At 40.1% G+C, this 26623-nt stretch overlaps 1 protein-coding gene across 2 annotated transcripts in view; it reads left to right on the top strand.

Annotated features, from left to right (window-relative positions):
* LOC124162954 (puratrophin-1) overlaps window positions 1-26623 on the top strand; it is a 1076650-nt gene that overhangs the window by 140933 nt on the left and 909094 nt on the right. The gene's annotated exons all lie outside the window — the stretch shown is intronic.

Raw genomic sequence — 26623 nt, 5'->3', positions numbered from 1 at the left:
GCGGCTGGCTGCGCCTGTACCTAAATTTGGGCGTAGCCGTCGCGGTTCTCACCTTCGGGTGGCGTCTTTTCACCTGCGGCAAATTCCCTTGGTCTTCCTGGCCGTTAGTACCCGGGCTTCTGGGCCGTTAGAATCGCCCATTGCACCCCCGGAGAAAGCGGCCGGGTCCACTCATTAGGGACCCCAAACAGTCCACCCTGCCCTCCCCAACGCTACCATCAGGCCGCCATGGAGTCCATGGCGGCCCCAATGAGCTCTGCGTCATCAGCCGCTGAGGACACCAATGCCCTGCTGCGGACAATAAAGGAATTGATCGCTAAACTGCCGGCAGACGCCAGACAGGACCTTAAGGGGACCTATTTCGACCCGGAACCAGCGGTAAACCCGAATTCCACCACTCCGGCCATCCCAGTTCCGGCCGCGTCACCATCTGTTCCTCCACCAACCACTCTAAACCCACCAGCAAACCCGGCCAGCCAGAGAAGGTCCGCGCAGGCCCCATGTCAGAGTCTGGACTCTACCTTTCAGTCGGCTTCCGCACGTAACCGCGGAAAGCAAATCACAATCACACCCATATTTGCTGACAAAAACAAATTTGCCCCTCTGGCACAAGTCAATGGCGACAGCGCCAAAACTAAAGACGTCAACAACAAAACGACGATCAAAAAATCCAACTCTAAGTCAAAAGCGACCACCAACCATGAACCTAAACCCCAAAGACAAAAAACTCCCACCACTGTGCCAAACCAAGCCATAAGTAACACGGCCCTTAAGGGGACCAATTACCAGATCGTTATTGAAACTGAACCCCCACACAATGACAATTCCAACGATACCACTCCCGAGGTCCTAGTACAAGCCATTCCAGTAGAGGCACTTAAGAGGGCCAATTACCAGATTGTTATTGAAACTGAACCCCCACACAATGAAAATTCCAACGATACCACTCCCGAGGTCCTTGGACAAGCCGTTCCAGTAGAGGCCCTTAAGAGGGCCAAAATCACAAAGTCAACAAAAACGCCCTCTGGTAGCCAATCTAAACCTGCCAATCACATGCTTACACCTCCTAACACGGTAAACACCACAATGGCCGCTAAAAGCACCAATGTCAACCCCACAACAGGCGATCTAATGGATTGCAATGCATCCACCCCACAAGATGAGCTTCACTCAACGATGGCAGTCAATAAAAAACAGAAAATACCTCCCATTCAAGTAGCAGATACTTCCAAATGGCCAGCTCTACATGCCCAATTAATTAAAAATTGCCAATTTCCTCCAATCTCCCACGCAACATCGAACTCTTCTGCAATTATCAAGTGCTCTAACGTAGCCGACTTCATTGCAGCCAAAGCAACATTGAACAACCTAAATATCCCCTACAACACATACTGCCTGCAAGAAAACAGGCGCAGAGAATTCTCTCTGCGAGGTACTCTTGCCTCAGTTGATGACAATGAAATACTAACAGATCTGCAAAATCTAGGATTCCCTGTAATCTCATGCTCCAGAATCTTCTCCACCCGACCGTCTCAAAGGCAGCGAGACCAAGGTCATACCTCAGTCCCCAAATACCCAACACAGGTTGTCCATGTAATAACAGAACACACAATAGACGCAGCTAAATTCATGGCAATCAATCACCTCGTCGGTCTCGGCGTTAAAATAGACACCTTCAAAAAACCAGCTATTCCCGTTCAATGTCATAGGTGCCAGGCCATAGGTCACACCAAGAACCACTGCTGCCTTCCCCCCAAATGTGTGAAATGCGCAGGCGACCACGCGTCGTCAGAATGCACAAAAACTGATAAGGAACCAGCTAAATGCGCTCTCTGCTCTTCTGATCACACCGCCAGCTACAGAGGCTGCGAAAAACATCGAGCGGCAAAAGCTGCAATGGCAGCCCGACGCCTTGCAAACTCAACCAACCAAGCCACTCCCCTTCCTCCCTCACTACCTCGTTCATACGCCGCCGCCACCAATCACGGATTCCCTCCACTTGATCCATCCGCTATTCCACAACCTGCTGACAACGAACTATTCACGTGGTTCAGTAACATTAGCACACACCTCTCCTCTCTCCACTCAAAAGTGGAAAAGAAACAATTCCTCCTGAATCAACTGCTACTCCTCCAGGACCAACCATAAACAAGTCCAGACTCGGGGCAACCCACAATACACTTCTCCAATACATCTGGGATTATAACCCAAAAAATCCCTACTACATACAAACTGCCTCAATTCATTACTCGCCTATGAGTCTTTCCTGTGTCTTTCTTCTAGAAAATTAGTCATTCATTCACTCTAATTAAAGGTATATAAAATGTCATATCTAATCTAACAATTGACGATGATAATATAATATGAAAAGAAAAGAAAAAAATATATATATAAAGAAAAGAAAACATAAAAAAAATGATAAAAAATATAAAAAAATGGAAAACAAAAATAAAAAAATTATAAAAGATTATAAAAATCAAAAGAAAAAATATATATATATATGTATAAAAAGAGAGTAAAGTAACTCCACCCTCATCATCCATAGCAAAATGTAACAAACTCCTAATCATCAAGGTAAAGATAACCTGCTATTATTTAATATTGTATTAAATTAATCCCAATGTAAATATCTACCTCCTCAATAGTTTTAAGTTTCTGCTCACACAAACAAATCACTACCCTCACAACACAAACAACTGCGCACAAAAATTGTTCAAATGTAACCTGGCTGGTTAGGGTGAACTGGGTTCACCGGTACAGCAATAATCGCGCCTTCGGCGCATCAATTAATGTGTTCGTGATAAAAACTCAACTATTAAGGGCTTATATCAATTTCCAGCGGAGGTTATTATTGAGCCGAGGTTGAATCGAGGAAAACATCCACACTTTTATGAAACGTTTCATGAAAATAAAGCTATTTTATGGCTTAGCATAAATTAATCACCTATAAATTTACTTTTTATGATTTTTACTGCGATGGTAACAATATAATATCACTATTTAAGAAAGCCCAAGCATGAGATTTTCTCAGCTAGAACCAATGACTGAAGCATCGAATTTGAGTCCTTTTAAAATTAAATTCCATTTGGAATCACAAAAAAAGTTTCTTTTTCATTTCAATGATGAGTCGGTTTCATTTAATTGTGAACGAAACGAAATATTACGCTTGATATCTGATACAATACATTACTCATCCTGATTTTTGTCTCTAATTTTCCCTTAATATTTATTTCTCGATTTTCCCGACCTCGATGGTGTATGCGTCCGTGTTGGGAGGGCGGCTTCAGGTGCAGGCAGTGGTCGAGTGGACATAAAAGGCTTCGTGTTCAAAGGGTAAGAGAGAGAGGAATGCAATGTCATGTCTGGACGCGGTACTGCCCGCCTCTCGCTGAAGCTCAAAGGGAATAGAGGAGTGCGTCCACCACGGTCAACTGCCCACAGGAAGGCCTCTTCTCTCTTTCGCGTCACTCCACCAGCGGCGGTGGATGCACACAGGTCGCCACCGCCAATTTCACCCCGTTCCGATCCGTCAAGCATTTTACCACGATAGAACAACAACTGTCGAGAAATAAAGGGGTTAATTCAGGAAACGATTATCCCGATGATGAGAGGTGGAAGTAATGATGTAAGCCGGATTACCTAGTGATTAGGATATTAATAAATAGATTTTCCCCTTTGGTATTTATTTATTTCCAACACCCCTGATAGCAGTACAGTATGGCCTTTACATCAGGAGTTCATCATACGATATGAACACCTTTTCCCAGAATAGAGGTAATGTACTCAGACGGTACTCGAACCCGCGAACTTCGGTTTGGCAGGCAGGGGCTTAACACAGCCGTCATCGAGGCCGGAAAAGTACCAGGTGAAACACTTAAAATGCGAGTATGTTTTGCTTGTCAGCTTAAACGCTTACCTGTGAACTTCGCGTATCTTACTTATTAAGTATTTAGGTGCATAGTGGTCAAAAATGAGTCAGGAAAAGAATAGACGAGAAATTGTCTTCACAAGATATTTTTCCTACTTTTTTTTAACCATCTCCCATCCCGTAACTAGCATTGCTTCATCTCTGATCGCTAAGGAACTGTTAATTTTAGGTGCCTAAGATGGATTATTGTCATAAAAATTACCCGTAAACCCATAAGTATTTCGTATTTACCGAGGTAGATACTGGAGAAATCAACTCCTGAACAAATTTTTCTAGAAACGTCATTCAGCTTTCGCAGCGTTGAAACCGAGAACTGAAAATATTGTTGGCAAACAAGAGAGGCAATATCTGCGTAAGGCTTTTGCAGCGCTGGGTTGCAATTCTCTCCATTGTTTTCAGGTTAGCTGCGTTAACTTCGACGCAGCCAACGATAACGGAAGAGATGCAATATTGTATTTTATAGCGACCAGCAATATAGGAGAAGCGATGTGAGTTAGTTTAATCTACTACTACTAGTAAAAGTTTTGTTAAATGGAAGCACTTTTTCCTTTTTGTTTCAAGTTTTGTAATAGCCTATAACCTGCACCTTACACCACGGTTTTCAAACTCTTGTTTAGGTACTCATCGGTATTCATGTTACACGGCTACTCTGTTCAAGGACCCCTTTTCACAGATAATTATCAATTATTACCGAATAACCTATGCATATTATTACAATATAATTTATTTAGTAACCATTGGACATAACTTTGAAATAATTTCCCTTAAAAGTCTCATTCGCGATACATTTAGTATCCTTTAAGTCCCTTCTTTTAATGGGACCGCGAGCTATCATGTTACGTGATTCGGAAGGGTAGTAATTTTCTAAAATTTCGTGGAATGCTCCCACACAACTATAATTCCAAATCCTTGTCCTGCATCATCACGACTAATTTCACGATTTCATGACGATGGTAGCGTCATCCCGTTATGAGTTTTCCGTGAGACTGGTGCAGATGTTCGCATCGTTCGGGGCTTATCGCGGTCATTGGTATCTTAAACTCGAGATGCTTTCCCTCAGCCTCATGGCTGCACTCCTTAAGATGGAGCACAATGGGAGACGGACAATGTATGACTCCACCTTTCAGGTCGTCGTCTAGATAAATGCGATTCGCTGCGGACGCTGAGTGAACGGCCGAGAGACCACGCTCTCAGCGATTGTTTCGGCCCTCTCCCGATCCCCTCTCACTCTCAAGGGTGGTCACGACGAAATGGCATGCTTACATTTATCCCCACTTTTTCCAAGACCTCCTGAGCATCGGTAAATCAATAAAAACCTATGTGAGGTGTATTAATTTGTATTAGTGAAATTTGGTCGTGGTGGTAAAAAATTACAATTGCTTTATGTCACACTTATTTATTGAAAAAGCCCTTCCTTTTTTTTCCTTCTATTCTCTCTATTTTTATTTTTCTCAAGTTTAAATTAATTACTATATGAAATAGTGAAGTTTTTTTGCTAATCTCTCAATTGAGTTATCCTCATAAGTTTGTAATGCCCTGTGATTATATGAAATAACAAAACCAATGTAGGATATCTAAAAATGGCATTGGCTTATCGTTTGGGATGGTAAAAGAGGAATAAAACAACATTTTAACGATGAAATTTGGTAGCTTTATTAGACGTGATCTTCTAATAAAGGTAGATGTTGACAGAAACAGAATTATTCTACGACCCCCTAAAATACGTGGCTTAACTACCATATAAAATTTATCTTAATAAGGTTCTTCTCCATCTTCCCTTATTCTCTTACATTCCCTGCTCACTAACTTTATTCTTATCAAAATACACGTCTCTAATGTCTGTACGCCTGTATTTTTATAGTCCTTTCCCAGTGACTTTGTTTTTTTGGCCAATAACTCAAAGCTCCGTGCCAATTTCCTCTTGAGTCATTACGGTCGACCCATGCTGCCCGTCATCAGCTGCCTCCAGTGAGATTGCTTCTTTGTTGAATCCCTTCCAATGTTCAAATCACTTCATACGTTATTTGGTGACAAAAATTAGAGGCCATTGACTTCATCAACTTTATTTTATTTTATGTGGAAATGAGGGACATGATACTCAATATGTCTTCGGGAACGATTGGGGAGAAAAATAGTCTGATCCATTTCAGGCTATATCGGCGATGAAGTCATATTATTTATTAGAATGAACCTCCACAAAGTTGAGCCTGTTACGATAGAGATTATCATATTATTTTAGTAAGGAGACATTGAAATATTCATTCCCTGATTTGATAAATCTGTCTATGGGACTCGAATTCCGGTATCCTGCCTACTTATGACCGATGCTGTTCCGCGAGTTTCGTTCTTCGCGGGCCACCTGAGTCAAAGGTCAGGATGTAGGTGGGGCTGGGTCGCTCGCGCACTCATTTGAGCAAACATACGTTCACAAGGGGATTTAAGTGGCCGGTGACGTAACAGTGGTGTTAGTGTGACAACAATGGGCTCTCTCCGCCCGTCAGCCCGTCTCCCTGCTACTGTCACCCAGTCGCTCTGCTCTCCTTCTTCCCTCTGACCCTCGCACGCTGAAGCCCAATGGTGACCCCGCCCCCTGCCGGAGACGACGTAAACAGGATGCCATCAAGGGACGCAGGCGGGCCGTCCCCGGTCCTTCAGAAGCCAGATAAAACAGAAAGGGAGGGACGGGGGTTTTTAAGGTCAGCATTGACATAGGGAAGATTCTGTCACATTGAGTAAGATTGTAACCTGAGAAGATAGTGGGAAGTACAAAGAGACCACGGTCCCTAAATTCTGAACAATCAACTCCGGTTCGTTGTGTTGCCAATTAATTCCGTTTAGCCGATTTGATTATTACTATTTAGGTTAAGGAGACACCTCAGTTACGAGAAGTCATTTAAGAGACCAAAAATTGAATTCATATGGACTTTCCTCAACTTTTTCTTATAGAAAAATGTGGAATGACACCCAATCCTATTGTTTACCTCTCGCCGCTTAATTTTCAATGGTTTTCACTTACTGGTTACAAATTACTGATTATGATTTGCGTATGTATCTTAAATTCATAGATATTCAAGACACCGGAAAACATGAATAGAGAAGACGGCTACCCTCTCCACAGCTCGTGGAAGAGGGTCATACGAGAGAAAAGAAGGTGGACCAATCAGCATCCAGCATGAAAAATTGGCGCGAAAAATGAACTATATAAGTCACCAAAAATTGAATCCCGACATCGACCTGAAGACGCCGGTTGGAATACCGGCGAAACTGTCGTCACAAAGAAAATCCACGCGGTGAAACCCAGGAACATGGAGACATCATCTAGACAACGCCACGGAAAACTACGCATCAACTCCTCTAAAGTTGTCTGAAACCCTAGAAAAAATTATGAAAACTCTATATTTCCTATTATGTATGCGTCTATTTATTTAAAATTGATTATAGGGATTTTTTCAAAAAATGGCTACCAAAAGCAATAACGGCGCGGCGATCGTTGGAAATAAGATATCGTACAAACAAATATTAATAGCAAGATTTTTGTTTATAAAAATAAAAGGAGCAAAATGGGATAAGAAGATAAAGGAGTTAAAATGAAAAGATGATAAAGATAAGGTTGGAAATTTACAATGTAATTTTTGAAAAGTCAATTTCTTAATGGATTCCTTCCATATGAGCAAAAATTTGTGTACATCAAAGCGTATTCCAACGAAAAGAGGAGAAAGATTAGGAAAGAAATTACTTATTATTTTTGATAAATTAAATTTAGCATTAAAATTTCGGTGTTATCATTAGTACCTCTTAAAAACTTTGCTCTACCAAAAAAAATTCATTCTCATATTGTAACCTACGTACCATACGCTTGTTTTACTTGAAAGTGGAAATTTTGCTTACACCTAATCCTTACAAATAAGGACCATGGTCCTATATTTCCGTCCGTCCTTCACCCATCATAAATACTTTCATTCGTCCTGTTTTCACCCTGTGATCTGTACGTCAACTCCCTCGTCTCTCCCTCGAGGGATGGAGCGAGTGCCCTTCACGTCTCCCGCAGGCGTATTCGGAAATACTAAGGAAAACACGACCACGCATCCCACGTCTCCCCTCTGTCCCTCCATCCTCAATCATCACATGAAGGCTTCGGTTGAAGAAGCACGAGCCCTTCCCAACTCCCTGACCTCCGTCGGATACGAAGTACAGGAGGAGGAAGAGTATCCATGATGACGTGATGAATACCGATTCAAGAACAAGATTTAATTCTCATGTAGCGCCCATCTGGATCGTGAGCCAATTTTGAAACGCCAATTTTGAAAGAGACTGAAAAATAATAAATATTATAACAACATATCCGTATCTTTCTCTTTTTCTATCTGTCACCTACTTCAGGAGCAAATCGCGGCGAAAAGTAGACAGCCCCAACGCTCTCACAAATAAGTTGATGACGTCACGTGATCTTTCCGTGAGGGTGACCACTTCTCACCTACTCCTCTCCTCGCATCGGCCTCGCTAATTTTGCTGTTTTTTACTCTCTGGTTAGACTTTTCTGCCATACTCTCATACCTCGAAATAAAAATAACGCGAAATTTTCTGTGCTTTATTCATGGGTTCCATACATATTTGGAGTTACAGCCATCGACTCTTTTGAATAAACCAGCTAATGTTATGAGCTACATAGAATAAGCGTGGTATCGTTTCCACTCAAATTCAGAATGGGCACGCTGTGGATGATTTCATGTGATGTAATAGCGTTCAAGAAGATGTATCTTTCGGGATGAAGATTGCTATCACGATTTGATTTGAAACTCGAATGTTTATCCTGACCAGCGGAGGAAAGCGAGGAGATGTGGACTGCTGATGGCGAGAGCTCGAGCAGATGGCGCAACGGGCGGATTAGTTCGCGTCGGTCGAGTGGGATGCATCGTTGAGCACGAGGAGAAGGCAGGGCTCCTCTCATATAAGTACATTCATACATCCTCCGTCCTTTGGGACGTTAAATCATATTGCTTCCCCGAGTCATTTGTTTCAATTATGCACCCCAATTTGACTATATGCCTATCCTTGATCTATCCTGAGCGCAGGCGCTTTCTACGATACATTACACATACTGAGTTTATATCGTGGATGCTTTTCGCGGCTTACTCTGTGAATTACTACTACTGTGAATCTGCAAAAAAAATGACTCACTCACTCGCAATTCGCGGTTACATCACATTCTTTTCATTCCAACGAGAAAGAAGTGACATCAGCGAAAACATCAATGGTCGATTCCTTTTATCTTATCTTGCATTCCATGTAGAGACTTGTGGACAAATTCTGTTCACGTTTGAGACTTTCCTGTCGGTACATTTTCAGTTCGCCGGCTGCTCTAGCCGTCGCATCTTGAAGCTGTGAAAGTGCGCGCAGAATACGTAAAAGAACATGAGCCTTGGCTCCTTGGGTGAGCATCAGTCACTTGGCGCGTTGCGTCCGCATTCTCAAGCATTCTGCGGTGCAAGGAAAGCTTTTTAACGTCGCCCACATCCACTAATTCATTCCTGAACAGAATGAACACTTGCGTGGCTCTTAGAATTCCATTTAGTCATAAGTATAAACACCCTCAGTCGATTTATGAGTTTCAGAATGACCTATTCCGCGCCTGCCGCGGCAAATAGCCGAATGAGGAAATTTATATGATCGTGTGTTTTTTCGAATTTCAATTTTTTTACGGCAACTTTTAAGTTTGAAGGATGAAACCTTACTTATTTTCCCGTGGAACATTCCAAACTTCCTTTTTTAACTATAATTTGTGCATAGGATGGTGTAATTTTCAAGTTAAATGTTGCAATAAATAGCAATTTTATTTTATGCTTTAACCTAATGAGACGGTTGACCGTATGACCTGAATAGTGAATGTTGACTGCATAGAGCGACGTTTGTATTCCAGCAAATAGTTTTTTTCTTTTTCCATGGTGACTTAGTGTTGTCAACTTTAAAAGTTTTTTTAAGTTGGCATGCCTCACTATTTATCGCGTATCGCCAAATATAGACTTGATAACATGTAAAGATTATCACGAATCTTATTTACCTTCTTCACATCAGTATGCCATTTTCAATTATTATTTAGGAAAAGAGCCTAAATGATAATTGAAAATGGCAATAAAGATTAAAATACGAAAATTATAGCTAAGTGATGGAAATAAAAAATAAATCCCGAAATTTTAAAGTGAGAACGTAAGTATCTCCTCTGTTTTTAATATGCATCATTTTATAAGCGTTAAAAGATAAATAAAACCAGTGGTTTATTGATGGAAGGATGTTAATCGAGTCTTTTCCCTGTGGTTAGTTTACCTGTACTCCACTTTTCTTGAAGATATTTCCTTATTTATATCCGTAATTCAATTGATAAACTCATACTTAATATCTCAAGAAGCAGCAGAGCGATTTCCTTACTGTCATAACTTCACTTCCATTTGCTTGAAGAAATTGTAAGGCAAGCACGGTAACACATTCCAAACTGTTTCGCCATGTGCCTGTATTAGTAGGAAACGCGGATTTTTTTCATTGAGGTTACTTTGATTAAACTCATTTTGTGAGGCTATAGGGAGCGGATGGAAGAATCGGTGCATGGCATGGGAAGACAAGCATGTCCGATCGCTTTGGCAGTTATCCTCTACGTGTACTCAGCCAATGTGAGGCAACAGGAATTACGAGGCGTAAGAAGCAAGACGAGCGGACTGGAGTGTGACGAGTCTAAGCTTGCAGTGATTTTTAAAGACAGCGAGGTCTTGCCTTATTGCTCTCGTGATTTATTGTGTTCATATTGGATCCATTTCCAAAATTCAAACCGGATGAACGGCTATCACTGGGTTTTTCTAAAAACCAACATCCACGATAACATCTTAGGTTATGAAATCTATGGTTTGCGAGTTTAGTCTGTGGATCTTGACATGATAGATTAAAGCATAAACTTTGTTCTATTCCACATTGGGTTTCTATGATTCGAGCGGTTTCAACCTTTTCAGTTTATTATGAAGGGGTTAACCAATAGAACAAACTTTGTTCTTTCTTCGCTATCATCTATGACAGTCAACTCTAATATTAATATAGCAGCGTGGTATAAAAAAGTATGAAAATGAGCTGATTAACGAGGTAGTACGATTAATTGGAAGCGAATTTAGAAGAGCCGATTAAATGTTTTTGCATTTTTGTCAGTATTAGTCTTAGGGTTTATGCATAAGTTTTATATTTGAGTGATGGCATGAAGAATGAAAACTTTCAACCCTAATTTATTAGCCAAAAAATTCGATAGTTTTAGAAAAGAAAAACGGCAGAGCAGCAGCATTAGACTGTCAAGAAGAGACGTACCGTTAACTACTTGGAAAAACGAACTCGTCGGCGCCGCTAATGTGCTCGGTGACGGGCGATAAGTGACCGCATTCGCATCTTGTCAGTCAGCCCAACGCCGCCGTCTTCACTCCTAGCGAGTGCTTGGAAGCAAATGAAGCTGGCAGGAGCTGCGTCGCTCAGCTGTCAACTCAAAAAGGAAGAGTAACGACAGCGTCCTAATTGGGATCGGTACTTTAACGTTTGCCGCAATGAAATCTCAGTCTTACTCCCGCCCACTCTACGATTCATAGTGCATTTCACAGCTTTCATGAAAATAAATGTAAAATATACGAAGCAATGAGTCGATGAAGGTGAGAGATGGCGAGTAATATTTCAGGAAAGCCATGGTGAGAGGCTGAGAGTACATTATTAAATTTCGTGAAACATAGAGCATTTAAAATGTGACTTTATACTTCATCGCCATTTCAGCACCTACAGGATTTTAAAATATGTGTAATTTGAAAAATAAGATATTTTGTGGCCAATATGACTCGGAATTTATCAATGCACCTGTGTATTCAGCACCTAAACTATGAAAATAAATTATTGGAGTGGAAACAATTAACTAGCCAGTTAGAGTTAATATACAGTTCGGTGAACTTCAGATTTTTATATCCAAGAACCCCTTGTGGTTTATGATTGTTAAAATCAAGAAAATGCGACCCGAGTGACCATGGTGAAATAAAAGCCGGCCTCGGTGGCGGTGGGGGTAAAGTCCTCGCCTACCAAGAAGAGGTCGCGGGTTTGAGGCCCGTCTGGGTAGGTTGCACATATTTAGGACGTGGTTGTTCGTGCAGGTGTAGTTGTCAACTTGTTGAAAAACCCCTTTGCAATAGACCAATATAAGCTGTTTTCGGTGAAATGGGAACAAATAAACAGATGAATAAAAAGAGCCGTAATAAAACGAGATCCTAGTAAAAGTCCCTTTGTTGTTGTTGTGATAATTGACTAAGAAGGGTATCTGATGTGCATTTTGAATGATGATAGAATGAAATAATCTTAAATTCGATATTATGAGCCGATAAATGCTATCTTTACAAATGACTCTTTAATTACTTTGTAGGACAAGGGATCTAACAGATCAAATTTTAGACTGTGATGAATTTCAAGTTTCTCCATCAGGCTGAAACTAGAGGTCCCATACCTTTGTTAATCGTTTGCCAAGTTATTCTGTATTTTACTTATTTTTTGGCGTCTTAAACTAATATTTGTTTTTCTCCTTGAAATGAGTAGGACTTCTGAGGCCTTGAACATGAGATTAAACTCGGTATTGGAAAGTGCTGCGAGTAAAAATGCGCATTTATTAAGGGATAAAGTCTGAGTAAGTACCATATGGCCTTCGAATGGAATAAGAAGTATTGTATGCCGGCTTCTTGGATTTCATCTCATTGTAAAAACCAAGGAGCTATCTTCCAAACCTGAATTCATCTTTATCCCTCCTATTTACTCTTCTATTACACATTTTCCTATTCTAGAAGCATACGACGGCTAGATATTTTGATATCGCCCATCGCATTGACATAAAAAAAATACATGAAGACTCCTCAACAGCTCCTTTGCATTATACATGGTAAATGACGTTACGTGTTAACGCCCTTTGGCAACGTCTGTATACTTGGTGATAATATAATTTCCTGCAAATATTTCAACGGATGCAGCGGTGTAAGTCGATGAGACTGGATTTTTTTTCATATTTTTAAAAATCAAAATGCATGGATTTCTCCAAGTCTACATAAATCTGAATCGTTAGTTCTGTAAGTTCAATGCAGGATTGGTAGTTGCATTGCATTAAATACCTATGATCAATGCTTACCGGAATTGGGATATTTGAGACTTTGAACTAACACATCTCTAAGCTTTTGATTTTGGCTTTAATTGTAGTTTTAATCGTGTTGAAATCGCTAGTAAAATCTAATAATTCTCTTGCCTTTCTTGTCAAATCTTACCAGGTGCTGTAGATTGGTAGCGTTATAGAACTATTCTACTTATGTGAAAAATGACGCCCTATAATTTCATCGATCTCTGAAAAGAAATCAAGAAAAAACGCATCTGGCTTGAAAACATCAGCCACAATACCTCACAATCTTCTACCCCACCTTACCCCGACGAAATCCACGCTGGAAGGTCCATTGCCTTCCATACTGGGGCCGTATTCTGTATTTCGTCGGTGCCGCATCGGTCGGTTTCCCTTTCAAGCCCACCGACTGGACATCAAACCGTACCGACAACGGATTCCGCACCGACGACGACACTTTCAGCGATTCTGTAAGGTCGTCGGTTTCAAACCAGTCGGTACGGTTCCCCTTCCTTCCCAAACAGGGAAAATCCGAATATATCCGAAGTTTCACGTGTCTCCACCAATGAAAGAAGGGTAAAAACAAGTGAAGACTCATTGGCACAGTTTGTTGTCGTCATTCTCAATCTTTTTATTTGCGGAAATTACGACTTATTGCTAGATTAAGATAAACGATATTGGATAAGTTGTTAACAATGCTTATATAATGTGTGGTAGTAATGCTGTACCTACAGAATCGAAGGAAACAATATTACAACATCACAATAAAGTTTGTATGTGATGGAGATTGTTGTTGCTGGAATGAATTATTGAAACTATCCTTGAGATCGTAGTTTCTTTTTTTAAATATTGGTTCCGTATAATGCTATTTATTCATGATTTGGTAATATAGTTGTCATTAAGTAAGTTCCGTATAAATGTTATCAACGGAAGGTTATGCCATTGGCACCGTAGCAGACGAAAATAGCATACCATGGAACGTGAACGTAGGATTCAAATGCAAATGTAATATTAGAGGAACAAGTTAGGAAATTGTTATAAAAATATGGAGCTGGGTGCAATTAAAAGAAGTGTAATGACGAGGAAGTAAATAAATTGTGATTGGGTGAAATGCATATGTATAAGTTGCGCATTCCAAGTGAGAGAAAATGATAATATTGCGGTAAACCTCATACTTATTAACAAATATCTTCTTATATCGTCAAGGGAATCATGGCTGACGATGAAATGAAATATAGTTGCCCGTTACAAATGAAAGTAACTGATACCGTTGTGGCAAACTTCATACTTAAATAAAAAGATCTTATTTCTATGCCGAGAGAAACGCCAAATTGATGATTGAGTGAAATAACAGTCGCCTATTCAGAGTGATATAAAGCGATAACATTGCGGCAAAACTCATATTTAATCAAAAATATCTTTTTTATGTCAAAGGAGCAAGTAAATGATGATAGAGAGAAATAAAGCCTATTACAAGCGAGTGAAAGTGCGGTAACATAAATGAGAGAAAGTCATTATATGTTAGCAAACCTCATTTTTATTAACCATTATCTTATATTTCTGTCAAGGTAATTAATATAGATGATGACACAGTGAATTATAGAGGCGTATTCGAAGGGGCAGAAAAAGATAACATTGGAGAAAACCTCATTATTTACTCGGTGATGAGGTAAAAACAAAATAAAACGTACAATGCGCACCGGGGAATTCATGAAACCCACTAGTCGGTGGCCGTACCGACACCTCTTTGCTGTCGGTACGGCTACCGACGATCTCCCGTCCTCTCGTCGGTGCCGCACCGACCGGGTTCGTACAGAATCGCACGACTTCTTACCGGGAGTCGGTGTGACGTCGCACCCGACGAATCGGTGCCGCACCGATCGGTTTGGAGTTACAGAATACGGCCCCTGGTTAGGTACAACACATTATCGGCCACAATGAGGTAATCGTGCGCGTTACTGCACCATTCACGCCGGGAATATTCGTGAGGAGGTCTTTCCAGAGTTCACGGGGGAGAAATAGCCGTTGTGCACCGTTGAGACGGCCGCGGCGGGGGTGGTATAGCTGAGAAGCAGTAAGATCAAAGACTCCCTTCGAAGGATTACGACCGTTTCTTTACCCCAAGCTTTCTTTCATGCGGGCCGTGGGGATATTCGCCTCCGCGTCCCATCTCATCTTCTCTGTGGAGGAGGATGCTAGGGAGAGGGGCCGGTCACCTCCCATCTCTCCCGCCCCCTTCACCTCTTCCACCCTCCCATTCACTTTCCACGTCCTGCCGCCTCCGTAAGCCGCTTAACCATCAAAATCCCTCCTCCGATGCGCCTCGCCGCCATGACAACAGCACCACCTCTCCTCCCATGAGCGTAACCTCGTTGACTCTGACGTCTGCAGCTCCCAGGGAAAAACACTTGGTGACCGAGACTTGTTCCCGACTCCTGATAGATCTTGGGAAGAATCGATGGTCATTTTCTTACTTTATAGGGTCAGTTTCATTTTGTCTCTTCAACGTCAACCGCGACATGATGTAGCCGTACCCATAACTTTGGAATGGAAGTTTCGATGAAGACCAGTCGTCTAGATTAACGGTCACGTACACGAATGCATTTTATTGGAAGATTTGCCTGATTCGATTTTCATACTCCGCAAGCCTTTAACAAGACGTTATAAAACCCGTATATGGGTAAAGGTTTCCAAATTCCTTCGGACACAATATTTCAGTTTTCGTTAGTGGCATTCCGCGGCGCCTCAATGAGATTATCTCTTCCCAAACTATTCCGACCAATCTTAACCCGTCGCGGGGTTCATAATGGGAAGACTCCATTCTTTCTGAGTACGTAGGGTAAAAAAAGTTGATGACATACAAATACGACCTCTGAAGTGTAGCCCCAAGGGGTCAGGAGACTCGTCGATTCTGCCTTGTCCCGACGACCACCGCTCTCACGTCCCGTTCATCTGCGACACGGGAGTTAAAGGGTTATTATGACCCACCCACGACTCGGGGCGTAAACTAGAGAGACCCGCGGGAGCGATGACTTCCCACCAAGAGGACATGGCATTACAAGCGTTTCTTTTTCAGTCTCCCAAGGGGTAAAAGATATGAGAATATATGTATTTCAGGGTAAAAAAAACGAAGTTTGCCCCTGGGTGAATAGCAATGCTTCATAATTGAGGGGTATTTCGACTTAAAGCTATGATCGTAATACTTTTCCGACTAATTCTTCAAATTCAGTGCTTAGAGGTGAAGCATTGTTTGGTTGTAGAGAAAGTCGCAACTACACGTGAATATTTCATGACATCTTCACGTATTATGTGAAATTAAATTTAAAAACTTGCGTGAATATTTCATGAATAATAAAAGTGAGTACCACCGTTTCAATTAATAATCATAAACTGTTGCTTAATCAAATCTGCCTCACGAGAAAGCATTTAAAAAATAGTTTTCAAGTGTTTTTCTAAAGACAGATTTTTACAGTACACAATTTTTTACCGCAATTTTCAACGAATGTGATCATTTTCCGGGGCATAATGATGGACAAGCATATTTCCAGAAAGACCCCGTCGTCACTTATTGTTAGTGAAAATCTACCCCCCTCCTTTTAGCCACTGCATGTATGTGACGAGCATTCATTGAAGAACGCGGGGAAGAGGTGAGCTTTCTCAGTGGTTGGGGCGGAAACGTCAATCTCGCCGAATGAGGTTTACCAAGTCGTTCCCGAGCAGTGAAGTGAGCATATCCCCTCAAGTAAGGCGGTGCACTCCTATTTACAACTTCCTGATAGCTGGATTCATTTCCTTTAAATATACGACCCATTGCCCCAACGATCCCTCGCACGATTTGGGTATTGTTTAAAATTTATCCTAGGGATTAAAAAAAATTCATTATAATATTTATTAATTGGCGCAATTTTGGAGCTGATTCGATTTTTACATGCCTGTATATCCTTTTAATTTAAATGTACTTTGTAAGCAAAAAAATTTACTTTCTTTTAGAACGAATACCTTTCTCGAACCTGCCTATCTTGATTCATTCTTGACCGTCCTATTATACACTTTCTGGAATCACTGCGATTAAAAAAATAGATTCTGCTGATGTGGTTATTAATCCAAAGCGAATAATGTACCTTTTTTCTTGAATAGTGCAATGGAATCTAAAATTATGGATTACTGAATTGCGAAGTTTCATCGTTCATGATGGAATAAATATTTTACTCTGAGCCATTGAAGACCTAAAGTTTGTCCCATCCCATCATTAAGTGATTTCAACTTCCTGTCAATCGATAAAAATTCAACGCCGATTTCAAAAAGATGATTGCTTTTCTTCTATTAAAGATATTGAACTTTATTATCGCCTCGGTGGCAGTAGAAGCGCTGATTCTTTGAATTTATTTTTTCCAGTTTTCTTCTTTCTCCTTTCTTCCATCGCTCATATATTCTCCTCTATGTTCCGATGGATCGAATAGTGATTTCGTAAGCTAGAAGTGTATATAGGGCTACTTTTTCGTGTCATTTACTCTCACTCTTGCTTATCGCTCAAGTCATAATGTAATATTGAAGTGCACTTTCGAAAGTTACCTCTCCACCGTGGCCCACGTTCTTTTTACGCCCACTGTCCTGAGTAAAAATAAACACGAGATTTCGTTGCCACTGGAAACTGCGGTATAGGAAGAGTGGGTATAAAAAATTCGGTCACGCAGCCTAGAACGTGTTTCTTGGAGAATGAAATTCTGAAAATCATAAAATTTTATCGTATCGTATATCTGCATGTGTGGTGAAACTTCATGCACGGATGTGGAAATATATCAAAAGGTAAAATGGTGCTTATGAATCAGTTACATGCTCACAAACTGCTATTATGAGGTGAGTTAGATAGACCACAATATATTCTCCTAAAAAATTGTGAAATAAATGTTACAAGTGCAGCAACATTATATCTGGTAGACATTTCTCATACACTCTCGATGTATTAGAAAATTTATAACATCCGCTTTTAAACTCACATAAAAGACTCCAAATACAGTGATGGTGAAACTTGAAAATGTTTATTTGAACTACGAACCTAATATTTCTCATTAAAGACAAGGTGCACTAGCTTTGCAATATTCTGAATGCCACAAGCGCTTGTGAATGTGTCACTTCCCATTTTGTAAAAAGAACAATTATCTCTGTTCCTTAGTCAATGAAATGTTTGTCTTCTCACTAGTATCGTAAATAGCCTGGTCCCAACTTTCTAGGCTTCTAACGGTTTAGTTAGCTAGTAATAAAATTTTATCCTAAAGAGATATATAAAGTTATTGCTGGAAATAATATTTGAAGGGATGTAATTTCATAAAAATCTATATTCTGCTACTGCTAGCTAGATAACATCTGTTGCGAATTCATCACAAATCTTTTTATGTAAAGGTGCGTAATAGATCGCCGCTCCGTTAATAGTAGTTTTTATTCCTACTTTATATATATTTAATTTCGGATGAAATGCATCTTGAGGGGCTACTATTTAAATGTTAAAGTGCTGAAGCTGAATATTTCATAGTTCACTTTGATTAACGTAAAAATGTCTCTTTCCTATCTCAAAGAAAAAACTTTGCAGTTGTGTATAGTTTCATGAGTTTATGTTAACAATTATTCAAAGGAGAACTCTAAGAGTCATTTGATATGGAGATTTGTAGTCTCTTATTGTAAGGCTAGATTATCCTTAAAACTTAAAACAATAACTTTAAAAAAAATATTAGCGGCATCAGTAAATCTCTGCAAAAAACGAGGCAAATAGTTATTCAAATAATATCTACGCAGTAAAACAAACTATGTATTCTGATTTGAATTCTGTCTGACCCTCAGCAGAACCTCTTACAAAGGTGGTGCAGTGCCTTGGGGTCCGTGATTCGCGACCATGCACGATGGGGTCTCACCGTGCAGACGGAATAGGTACCCCGCGGCGAATCCAATACACTTTTTCCCGGTCGCAAAACGCATGCTGCGCCTTCATTTTATGACACAGAGTTACTCGCTAAGGCCCTACAGGCTTCCACTTCGATGCTCATCCCAGCGTAATATGTGTAACCACCCGCTGAGGTCTATGTATTTTTTATCCGAGGCAAAAGCATAACTCCCCGGCAGTTCTCAGCCTATTCCTCGGGAGTGCTTGAGAAGTACAAGGGCTCACATAAAGTTGAGCAGTTTGACCCCTGATGAGATCGAGTCTGGGTGAGCCATCGGTTCATGCGGTAGAACCATACGCCGCGCTTTCCACAGCTTTAAACAACCTGGAGTACCTACTAGGGGTAATGGCTTTTGCCTAGTACTCAATAATTCACTGATCTTCAGTGGCTGTCGGTGGGCAAAAAATTCGCACACGGGTAACGTCTTTGAGAGTTTCCTTGGTCTTAAACTTTTGCGTGCTCAACTACATGTTTGATTTACGATAGGCGAGTTCGCTAAGTGGCCCCCTACCTTTCACAATAGAAACGCGAGAAAATTAACGTTTCTCTGAATATGACGAATTTACAGCAAGGCCAAGTTTCTGAGGCTATTCGTTTTTCTTGTTTTTCTTCAAAATTTATTATCCCCTTGTTATTTTTAATTATTTATTCTCTATCAAACGAAGGGTCTTGTTTTATGGATTATTCACCGAGATAATGAATGAACGTAGTATTTCATATTCAAAATTCTTATTATATTCTTATTCGCGTTGCTTTCTCTTGAATGAATAAGGCAAATATGTAATTAAAACCTGTATTTGGCTGATTGGAAAGATCGAAATTCATAGTAGACAAGCAGTATGGTTTTCTGAATTGATTTTGCCTGGGAAAATTGGTAAATTATTGTTTCTTCCTAGTGTATGGTAACGGTATTTATTGTCTAAATATAGGTTGATGATAAACTTAATTCCTCATAAATATTTTTCTGATGGTGGAAATTATTTTCATAACTCTTAAAAATATTTAATTGTCACTCTCCAAAGCCTATTGAAGTCTTCCGTTTCTAGTTAAATGACATTTGACCCATGCGAATGTTTAAACATTGCATTCATTCGGTATTCCGTGCTCCAGAATGCCATCGCAGTGACGCATAATGAGTTATTCATAAAAAAGGATGAATTTATTTCATATATAAAAAATATGTCTGGTTATAATTCCTTCCATAGGAAACATGTTTAATTCTGGTAAACCTACCTTTTTAAAGTATCAAATATCACAGAGAACCACTTGTTCGGCAACGCTGCAATCAATTGAATGAAAAATTATTTACGAAAAAACTAATAGTTATATCATAGCACCTGGCTTGGATATTGACCGCTAATACTATCACCGATATCATCGATAAAATAATTGACTTTCAAAATCTAGTTTTTTTTACGCCGTCATTAAAGCTGAACGAGATTGAATGAGAAAATTATATCGTAAATAATTTCTCACCGTTCGCTGAGATGAGTGGGATAATTAGTCACGAATCGACTCCGTTCGCTTCATCAATATTTCATTCTTATTAGAGAAATCAGGTTTCCTTTTGCTTCAGTAAATTTTCTCACTGATGCTAGCTCCAAACAACACTTTTTCAGCAATACACAATCATAGTGTATACTCTCACCAAGATAAATTCGCTCATTCCTTGCCGCGCAGTCTTGGAACCCGATGTTATCTCCTTTTGCATTCTCCTCTTCGTCGAAAAGGCTCTCGATGGATTGTGCACCTCTGGTGAGGATTGCACACCCGTATCCTCACGGCAGCTGCATACAAAAGAACCATCTTTCCCACTGCCTACTTTCCCGCCTCTCAGCGGTGTCTTGTTTTCTCACCAAAGTGAGGGGAAAAGGCTGTCGGAAAGTGGATAGAAAAACTCCCCTATGTCACAATGGAAACTGCACTTAGTCCGGTGGCGAATGTATGTATACTTTACTGAGTGCTTCCGCACGATTTGCGGGCGTCAGACCGGAACTGCAAGGTTGAAACAGAACTCTGGAAAGTTCTGTATTTATAATTTAAAAAATCGTCTTTGAGAGATAACGTCCATCCATTATTAAAGCAAAGTGTGCATCAAATAGATTTATCGCCATGTTAAACGTTTAACTTATCATTTATCCACTGATTAGAGCCATCTTTGGGGTAATTTTCATTCCACTAAGTAATTGAGCAGCGTTAATTTTGAAGTACTGCGTTCATTTACTAATCACATAAAAAGAATATAATAGCGAATTGCTAACGTGTCATATTAATGATGTCTTTTGCATTATGGCGTGCTTTATATCCTAATGTGGTAAAAAGGCAAGCATTTATGAATTTAAATATAATCTTTGCATCTCCGTAGCAACCAATAGATATTCTAGAATCGTTCCATGAAATTCAACGAAAGAGCGAAATAACAAAAGTTTCAAGCACTAGGAGTGGTGTCGTATGTTTCGAAATTCTAATGAAAATATCATTTCACTTCATAGCTTCTTTGTACCACAACCAAGCTATGAAGAAGTCGTTTCACAACAAATATTACAACTTTAAAATTCCACGTCACCTGATGCTACTGCGAGATAACAGTCTTTTACGAGGTCTCCTAGGTGACCCTTGGGTTAGTAGGATTACGTTAAAAACCACACCAGTACTGTGACCGCTGACTTGCGCATTTCGGTGTTTTTTTTCCTATTGAGCAACTGTTATTTTACCACCACCAAACATCGTACGGTGGTCCATACCATAATCCGTGCGTATTTTGTTCAAGACTTAAGAATTGTTTGCGCTTCTCAAGAATTTCAGTTTAACATTCGTGCTTCATTCGATCCGATTGTTTCAGCTACTCCCACGACTTAATCCCCGGTTGAGTCTGGTGCTGTAAATGTTATTTTACCTTTCATGCAGTTTCTCCTCTCCCTTTGGTTACAACTTGTCGCGGTGGAAAGGCTAGTTCTTGTGACCCCTAGAGCTGCCCTGGCGGGATTAATCTTGCAATTATTGGTTGGGCTAAACATAGGTTGAAGGAAGAGATTATGATTTTTAGATAGAACGAAAGAGAGTAAGTCTTATTGTGAATTGAAGAGGGAAGCAAATGAAGGAAGGTGAGGCTCACGGAATGCTTCTTAAGTACTCCATGCAAACCCATCCTAATGGGTAGAATACGTTAATAATATTAATAATGCAGCCCCTCAGATCTTTGCGACGTAAAACACGTGTCCCGGTCTAACTTCCGGCGCGACGGACTCTCGGCCGATAACGACGGCACCTGACGAATTTACGAAGGCTTGAGAGCCTATGTGCCCGTGGAAAATGATAGCCCACCGAATTTTCCAAGGAATGGACTTGTCCGGAAACACAGCTCAAAAATTCTATTCGTTACGAAGATGTTCTTTAATATTTAGACAGAAATGATACATTTATTGTTAAAGGTTAAGTGATGCATTTAAAGTAAGACACTGAGGATTTTCCATTGTGAAAATTTAATAAAACAACAATAAAGTGAGCATTCAAAAGAAAAAAAATATCTTTTAAACCGCGACAGAAAAATAATCATTATTAAACACTTCGGAAAACTCCTAGAAAGCAGTGGGTTTATGTCCTTATTATATATCTCTTTGGGAACCATTGGTCATTGTAAAAAAAACCCTTCCTTCTCTTCCCCAAAGAATTATTTTCCGGCCACGCTAGTGATTAAGTCATAATTGTCGGGTAGCTTTGAAAAATTTCCTATCATATAGGTACCAAAGAGAACTGTTCTCAAGAGTTTCAAGTACTGTGTAAAGGTGGCTCTCAACAAGTTTCTATCATAAACCAAAGCGGAAAACTCCAAGTACTGGTAAAAATATACTTGAATTGAGATGAGAGGTTCAATGAGTCTCATATTTGGGGCTCATATCTATTCGAAACACTCATTTTTGATCAGCAATTTTATGTAACCCGAAAGACGACCTCTTCGCTCCCCGTTTTGTTGACCCATATTGAGCCATACGCCGGTCGCACTTAAATATTCGAGCGAAGACATTCGCAGCTCATTTGCCTTTCAGATGATTTTGGAGCGAACTTGCCCGTCCCCGTGCCATGTGGGAAGAATCCTGCGTCCCCCCAATCCTTTGTTTGATCCGCAGTTGGATGGTCCGCTTCTCCTTGAACGCTCCCGGGAGGAAGCCATAGTGCCCCGACGCCGCCGCAGGGCGCTGCTGCCGGCGGCGGGAGTCGGAAGATATGCTCACGGGCGGTGTGGAAAGTGGGTTCAACGACTGGGGCCCTAATTAAATTTGTCAAGGAAATGAATTAATTAATCGTTCGGATATGGCAGCGGCGAGGGTGGTTGTTGTTCGGATCGGGGCGACGGAGACGACCTACACAAACGGTATTCTTTGCTGGCAAGCACAGGAACTGGGAAAGTTTTCTATAGTCGTTTCTTTGTTTCATTGCCGGAGACTTCCTACAGAAATGTTTCAAAATGTAACTCCTTACCCGATCCTTGGCGCGTAAGAGATTTTCCACAGTCTACGGAAAGCGAATAATTTTTGTCGAGAATTTTGCATCGTAATACTTCAACGGAAATATTCGTCCACATTTTATATTTAAAAAATTCACTGTCATCATAAAAACGTTCCATAAAACGGTAGTGAATACACGTAGGTCCATTCCACAATCGGCTCTTCCTCCTCTCCAGTTTTTATTTAATTTGTTGACAAAATCGCAAATAGCAGAGTAAGCTTGCCAACCAATTCTCAAATTTTCTCGTAAATATAATTATCTAATGAGTCACAGAAAGGGCCACCACCAAATTCATTCGTTTCCTATGCTATTGTGACCAACTACAAAATCCTCTCTGTTCATCATAGTCAAGCATTCTGGAAAGCATATTTGCCAGATAAACAGAAATAATTGTAATTACACGAACAAAATTCACTAACTCTTGGTTAACTATGTGGTATTCCATTATTTCCTGGATATAAACAGTTACTTATACCACTTATTTTATAAGAGCGCGACCCGGGTTTCAATGAGTAATCATCATCATCAGGCGCTAATTAATTAGCGCCTGATGATGATGATTACTCATTGAAACCCGGGTCGCGCTCTTATAAAATAAGTGGTATAAGTAACTGTTTATATCCAGGAAAAAAGATGTAATTACACGCTAAGATAAAATTGAACACTACGATAAATCCTTGGAAGACGAGATCGGTGGAGGTAATAGAAACGTTGGAAACGCATTACTCGTGTCGTCTACTTCACTTGTTTAAATCATCTTGCCTTTCTGAATCAATCAGTTTTATGTTATGTTATGCATATATTTCCCATTACACTAGTGGCTCAATCATCCAATTTGTCGCATTTTTTCTTTTCTTAGATAAATTTTGGTTCAGCAAATGGTAGTATTTTCTCCTCTCAGATCGATGACCTTGAAGTCTCTTTCGCTTTCATTCAATTATTTTCAATTCATAACATTCAATTAGCCATTTTTATTTGGACCTCTCACAAAGTGATAACACTCGACAAGTGATAACTGTTGACCAAAGGCAGCTTCGGTAAAAATAGCCGAGTGGGCTACAATTAAAAAGTATCTAAAGATTAATTACAAGTATCTAATTATGAAATATAGTTCGACGATAATTAGTTGGTAGTCAGTGTCTAAATACCTGCTATGGATGCACTAATTTCTTTATCTGGCATCAACATACTCTACATGCTTTAAAGGATTGTAAAATATAGCCTTTGTTATGCCAAGGTAGATTTGAAAGACATAAATGCATTCTTAGTTCTTCTTTATTAGTTGGTGATATTAAAAAAATATATTTCGAAAATGAATAGCTGGTCTTTGGTATGCATAACTATCTATCGATCCAGGAGCTGTACTTCCCTAATGGATACTTCTCAGTTAAGAAACACTGGACCCTTTTGAAGTCACGAATGACGGTTCCTCTTTTTAAGTTTCTTCATTTCTCAGTTATTAATATGAGCTCTAAAGAAGTATTGAGAGTAAAGGAAATAAAGAGGATTTTGGAATAAGAGACACGAGAAGAGAAGGAAGGTTCCATCATATAAGAGGTTCCCATTTTTTTTTCTTTCAGACTTGATGAAAAGTTAGGAAAAAAAACTCCCTGGATATACACCTAAGTATAATGCCACCTCGTTTCCACCTTTTATCAGCTCACATTCCAGAATTTCCCTCTTTACGTCTTCCTTGCTTCCCCACCCCCAGCTAACGTCCATCAAGAGTGCTATCTATTATCTTCAGCCCTCTGCCGGTTCTCACCCATTGTTGCTACTGCCTGCTAGTACAGTTTTCTCTCGTTCTTCCGAGAGGTCAGAGGCACAAGTGTTTTGAGGGCGCTCGCAGAAATGTGGCAGTTGCGGGGCCCGATGTCCCAATAAATGTTTGTACCTGGAGGAGGAAGGGCTTACGTGCCGGCGTTAATTACGTGTGGGAAATTAGAAGCGAGATTAAAAGTCTGTGCCCGCCCCAAATTGAATAGAACTTTTTGGGCCGAATAGTGGTTGCCTCAAGCAGATCCTTTGCCCCATTGAGTCAATTTTTGGTCTTTCTTGCTGAATTTTTATTCTGCGTTTGCAATTCGGGCTATCCCCTATTTGTCCCCTATAAGTGAGCCATGCTCACCTTGTTATAATAACGCGTTGTATAAAATTAATTCGTCTCAATCTAAAATGTAGCACAGCTGAGACAAAAGTGAAGCAACTGGAAATCCAGATTTGCATTCGGATTTATTGTAGCCTGCTGCTTACAGCTGAAAGCTTTAAAATAGGCACTGTATCTGGTTGAGTGTGTTATTAACTCAATGAATTCAGATGAGCAGGTCTGTTTATATCTTCCATTGTATTTGCGAAATTTTAAATTTAAATAATATTTTTTTTTTTGAAGGCCTATCACAATAAATTAAAGAGGTTTAAGATAAAATCTTTGTTATTTCGAGAGCGATTGATATCACACCGTCAGTATACCACTTTGAAGAGATAATATAAGAGCGCTTTTCAGAGAGGTATCAATACCAATGCTCTACCAACGATACTAGGTGGTAGCCGTCCCCTAACATATGCTTTTCCAGAAAAATATGATTTTGCTGAACTAAAAAAGTTTTTTGTCAATTTTGGTGCCCTCCTTCCTTACAATACTCGAGGCGGCCACCCATTTTGTTAGGTGCGTTACTGATTAATGCGGTAAAGTGCCCTACAGGTTTTTCATTTACGTAAAACCACTGCTTGGGCGGAAGCAGAAGGCTGTTATAACTGATATCTTTCAACTTCAAGAAGCTTTTTTTGTGGCATTCTAGTGCGTTGTTTACCGAGACTTCTTGGCACCACTTGCTCTTTATCTGATTATCTTGATTAAAGGGGAGAAGTAAGAATTTTAAGTGACTGGCCGAAGGTGAGAAGGGTGACTAAGGACGAGAATGAAGAAAAACGGTGCTGTTAAATGATGGCTGCTTCTTTTGATGCCCCAGCTCCATTTAGAAAATTAAATATCTGGCGGACTCTTTGCAAGTAGTTTGTTCTAGTTACAATGTAAACAGATCACCGTATGAGCTTAATATATTTATTCTAATTTCAAATAGTGTATCTTGCTTCCATTTC

This window comes from Ischnura elegans, chromosome 1 (genome assembly GCF_921293095.1).
Source record: "Ischnura elegans chromosome 1, ioIscEleg1.1, whole genome shotgun sequence".
In the NCBI taxonomy this organism is placed as follows: Eukaryota; Metazoa; Arthropoda; class Insecta; order Odonata; family Coenagrionidae; genus Ischnura; species Ischnura elegans.
This window is presented reverse-complemented; position numbering and strand designations above follow the sequence as displayed.